We start from the raw sequence: 6,000 nt of genomic DNA on the forward strand, positions 1-6,000 counted from the left end.
GCTATTAAAAAAAATGATAAAGAGAGTCTCAAGCCCTTTCAAATCCGTAAAGCAACTCCATTTGCTGACCAAATTAATTGCTGCATCTTGATCAATCCCTTGTCTATTAAACTATAAGTTTTTGGTTTGTTTTGGGAATTAAGCTTCTAGTCGAATACATTCGATCACCAAATTATTCTGGGTATATACCAATGAAGAACAAAATAATTATGAACTTATAAAAAATTGAGAAGATTGACAACTTATGCTCACATGTCAACTTCTTTTGATGTAATAAAGAAGCCTTTTTAGGCTACTGTGGCTCTCATGTCGTTTATAGATTGAACTCTTTCTACCTCTTTCACTGCAGCCGTTCAGGACAGTTAGGAGTAAGCAATTATCTGTCCGCCGCTTGGGTATATTGTAGCCGTAGTTAAGAGTGGCTCAAGTGCTGGTAGCAAGTCCATTTCTCTGTTAGGTGGGCTTTTCTTCAATCATCAACTTTGGCAGGAATGAACATATAATTGATTGATATGGCATCTTGGCATTTGAATAACGATATCCGTTGAGTGATCAAATCACAATGATAGAACACCAATTTTCTCGATTCTTCTTACGGTATAGTATCTCTCGTCACAACGAGTTAGAGGATGATAATGTCCGCCTAGCTAGCAGATTTCTTGCTAATTAACCTGATGAACATGTGAATGTTTGTCCTGCATTCCTTTGTGAAGGTAATCCTAATCGGTTAAAGACCTTATCGACAAGTCTTGCATCTACAAATTTGGCATATCTTGTAGTCCCTCGGTTCCATTCTATCACATGACTAGCTTTTGTATTGGTGATTATAAGCATTCAATCAGCCCTTGGGGTTGGTTCGGATGGTTTTGGGGTAGCCTAATTAGGTCCCGAGGTCGTGTGTTCGAGTTACCTCTCTACCGGTTGTGTATTCTTGGGGGGCGGGATGCACAGACGCAGGGAGATTAATCTGGCAAAACTGGGATACTCCCTGTATTAAAAAAACAAAGATTATAAGCATTCAATCACCCAACTTCAGAAAAATCTTGCATGCATAGGGTTATATTATCAACAATACATAGTGAAAATGAACAAATTGGTCCCTTATTTTAGGGTCCTAATCAATTTGATTGCTTACTAGTATTTTGATTTTTTATTTTTATAAAATAAAGTGGATGTAGAAAATTTATAATGAAAAAAATTGGACAATTCCAATGAAATTGGTCACGTGCAAAGCTAAAGACAACCATGTTGATTTCTTTTGAGATCATAACCAATTTGATCTCAGATGTGTCATTACTTGTCAATTTATCCCTAAGTTCTACAAAATAAAGTCAATATAGGGTTTCTACTGACATATTTGAGCTCTTTAACGGAACTGGTTACATGCACAACATTTGCAACATTTATAGTCTTTCTATTACCATCATTAATTGGGTGGAATTTTAAGAATTAAGTTATCTAATTATAGAGATTTAAAAAAACTTGGAGAGGGAATTCGACAGAATTATGAGATTTTTTTTAATTCTCCTTTTAACAAAATGAAAAAAAAAAGGATGCACATACTATGCACGGGATCAACACATTAGAGTTAAAAGCCTCTTGTTGAGTTAAGGGATTAAATTGATAGACAGTAAATACAAAAGGAGCCAAATTGACCATCGCTCCGAAAATAATAGATCAAAATGGTTATTTATGTTTATTTTCTTTAGCTTTCCTTTCAACAATCTAAATGATGGAAATTTAATGTAATTTAATGAGCATCTCAGATTAATTTTAGAAAAATCAACAATTGAAGATTTAGTTAACAATAGCCAAACTTATCTCAGTTTTGATGTTGCTGGTGCATCAATGTCACGAGATGCATTTTGTAGGGCAGTGTAATTGTTGCTAGCCTGACTTAGTATCTTCTTCAACCTTCTGTTTCCAGCATTCATTCTTTCCAACTCCTGCTCTACTTGCAGCTGAGCCAGCTAAATTGTGCAGAATAGGAAATAATTACACCAAGGAATCCTAAAACGAGAAGCTAATTTAGCTAAATCACATAAATGGATTTGAAACTTCAATAATTAATGAGAAAGTCAATTAATTATCATCTTCTTTCCTCAGCCTTTTAGCTCTTTTGTCTGTAATATCTGATGAAACCACATCACCCACCCTCGATTGGGAAGAAAAGAAGAGAAAAGGTAAGAGCAAAAACATAAACATGAGGTAATAAGATTGGAAAATTGGAGAATCCTAACAATATTGGTCAGATGGCAAGTGATTTGATGCTTTATTTTTAAGGTCATAGTCAATTTAATCTCTTATGTGTCTCTACTTGCCCTTTAATTCCCAAGCTCTACATAATAATTAATAAGTCTAATATAGGATTTCTAACGAGAAATTGCAAACTCTTTAACAGAGCTAGGGTCTGTTTGATAACATAAAAAAGTGCTGAATCTGAATTTTTTCAGACATTCAGATGTTAGATGTTTTGAGTGTTTGATAAATGAAAATCTATTTGCTGAACTTGTTAAGCAGTGCTGAACCTGTGTATATTTTTTTCAGCACAAGAATCCTAACTGAATGCTTAATTCTGATAAGAATCAATAGAATTACTTCAACTACCTTATCTTATCTACCAAATCTACCATTGTTTGTTAATTATGTTCAAAATTCTTATCTAATTAAATAACATAATATCCTCTATCTAACGATTTTTAGTTTCTCTTTTCTCCCTTTTTAATGACTTTCACATCTTCTCCATACTTCTCATATAATATATTTCATCTTTTATATTAATTTGATTTAAAAATAAATATTGTCATTTTCATACCTAACAATTTTAAACTAATTAAATCATAGATTCTATTTCTTTTTTGAATGAAAGGATATAAGGGCAAAATTGTCAAATTAAACTTATTAAGGATTCAGCTATAAATATTTATCAAACAACATAAATAGGTTTAGCATTAAAATTCAAACATTCATATATTTTTTTCAGTGCTTAAAATTCAGTAAATTAATTGTTTTAGTATTCAGATTTCAAAATTCAGACATCAGACATCAGAATTCAAATTCAGTTTTATCAAACGGAACCCTAGTCATACATCCTTCTTCTCTTGAGAACTATTTTCTCCTCCTCCTTTCTAGAATTCCTCCTGCCAAAATCTCTTCTAACTCTACCATATAAGAGACCTGACAAATCTAGTCTTTTCTTATCAGAGGAAGTCCTCTCTTTAGGTTTTTAGTTTCTCTCGTAGGAATAAATTCTCTCATAAGGTTTTTGAGTGAGAGATTCTTCTCCGCTAATTCTCTTAGTGAGAGTTTCTTTCTCCTACATTTGTTCTAGTGAGAATTTTATTTTCTTCTAGGGTTTTTTCTCGTGAAACTTTATGAATCATTTAATCATGACTCCCAAGATAAGAGACAAAAACTGTTGTTTTTAATAGCTTATATATACTACTGTACACATGACTAACTCTATGTCTTAATATTAACTTTATTTGTCAAAATGAGGGACTAAATTCTAGAGGATCAAATTGACCACGATCCAAAGAAAATGGATCAAAATGATCGTTTTGATAACCAATAAACAAGTAAAAATATTTCTCCACTAAGGTGAACAGATTTTTCCCTTTTTGTGAATTCTCTCATAAAATTTTTTTTTTTTGGGAATTCCCTCATACGTAATTGATGCCTGCCCACGTTTTAAATTAGTATCATTGAAACTTGAAAAGTTTAAGTGCAGGCTGCAAAAGAGATCATCTTTCCCAGAATGTGCAACCATTTCTTGACGCCTGTCATTTCGTCTCTTCTTGCCTAGAAACACAATTGTTTCATAGAAGGTGATTGTTCCAGCACAGGTTACATCAGAAAGAAACCCGAACATGGCATGAGTGATGGGAGTAACAGGTCCTTTCAGTTCTCAGAAATGGCCCATTGTCCTTGATTGTGCTCTGCAAGGACACTGGAATGAGCATCTTTTTCTAGCATCCAGTTTGCTTTGCCATTGAAAGTGCTTTTACTCAACTGATCATTGATTTGGCTGCCCATTCAGCCTCTTTCTGTGATCACCATATGGAGTAGATGATCTCGGTTACATCATCCCCAGCCCTTCATCAGGAAAGCTCCACTTCTATCATGCGTCCGCCATTTGCTGCTTTATGCCAAAGGGTAAAAAAAAAAAACCAAAAACAAAAATCTAACGAAAGGACCAGTAGAGAGTATCAGTAGACTGCAATTTGTCATTGCAGGAAGTCTTATTACAAACAAAAACTAAGAAAAGAATGGAAGATGAAAAGCAGAATTTGCACAGAAAGATAGAGAGTATCAGCCTAAGCAGAGGACTGCAATAACTCGGGAATGACACAATTCTAGCACCATGTATCTTGCATACCAAACAACACTTCGAACATGCACAGATAGACTTCTACAGTTGTGCGTGATTATAACATTTAAATACCAAAAACTCATTGGACAAATACTAGAGACATTTGGTTTATTACTGTTTCTTTTTCTTGGGCCACCAAAAAAACATTTTATCAAAGACTTCATTTAATCAAATTTCACATCTGAGTTGATAGAATTTGGATGTGAAAGCAAGAGAGAAGTTCATCTTTCAAGTAACAACTGGAACCTTCTGATTGGAGGCTAAGTTTAGACCTTTTCTGTTTAGAGGTACGCAACTCCACGCTTTTTGTGAGAAATATCAGTAACTGTAGACTTTTCTATCGTAAAACCACAACCACAATATATAATTATCTTACGAGCGAAAATGGAGTTTCAATTGCTTAACATGAAAGAGCATATAAAGGAAATCAGTACATATTCACAACTGCAGAAAGTACTAAGGTAACCATAACATTATTTGCGTAGCTAGACCAGTGGCAGAGAACTGTAACACAAGAAAAAAGAAACTGGTTCTCTTAAGCTCAGATACCAAATAGAGGGTTTGCCATAGTGATCACCAAAATTGGAATAATATTTTAAGAAATGGTTAGGCTGATCTTCATCTAATACATATCTTTGTGCCGTCCAATTTTTTTAATAAAACAGAACACTAAATCCAGCCTTCCACAAGATTGTGAAAAGTAGTGCATATGGCCTGATTGTAGATTGATGTACGTACAATATCAATGCACCAAGGTGAGGGGATGGTTGTCCTCTCCATATAGGGTAAAGGGAAGCCTGAAGATAGCTGCTCAAGAATGTTTTTCTAAGATCATACAAAATTTTGGATTACCCAACTCCATGACATCTTGTCTGGAACTTTCAAAGATGCATATGTTGCGCACTTTCTGCCAGATAATCTGACTGATACAAACAAATGATCCATACTCTCAGCAGCTTCAAGACAGAACGCTCAAGCCTCAAGAACCAGTTTAATCAAGAGCTTACAGTGGGAAGTAGTCTTGGAATCAAGAGCTTTACAGGCTTGCTCACCACTGGACTTCCAGTTCCTTTGGTCATCATTTTGAGAGAAAGATACTTGCTGTCAGTGTATACAAAATTTGGAAGGCTAGAAATGTGGCTAGGTTTCAATCTAAGCAACAGTCAGCTGTGGGAATTCTGGAATCTATAGTAGCCACCATTCTTTTTTTTTTTTTTTTTGCTGACGGAGTGGGTGTCCGGATCAATCCTTACGGGCCCGACTAATCCCACTCCGGCCATTCACAGCCACCATTCACTGCACGGTTTTATCTTGAGGAAAAATTTCTGGGACTAAGGAAAATTGGGAACTAGTTGTTAAATGGGGCTCCCTTGCAATTGCCTGTGCTAGTTTTGTGAGCGAGCTTAGTGTTAGTATTAGTGTGTTATTGTATGATGTAGTAGAGTTCCATCTTGTGTAAAACTTTCTTGTTGATCTTAGTTAAAGCTCTTTCATTTTGTACCAAAAAAAAAAAAGCAATGGTGCTTGGTCCAGGTCAGTAGCTGAAAGCAGCTGAACAGAGTTAAATGATGCAAATTAAATCCATAGTCATTAAGCCTGCAGAATCTCGCAAAAGATAGAGCATGCAC

The sequence above is a fragment of the Coffea arabica genome, chromosome 9e (genome assembly GCF_036785885.1).
Source record: "Coffea arabica cultivar ET-39 chromosome 9e, Coffea Arabica ET-39 HiFi, whole genome shotgun sequence".
NCBI lineage: Eukaryota > Viridiplantae > Streptophyta > Magnoliopsida > Gentianales > Rubiaceae > Coffea > Coffea arabica.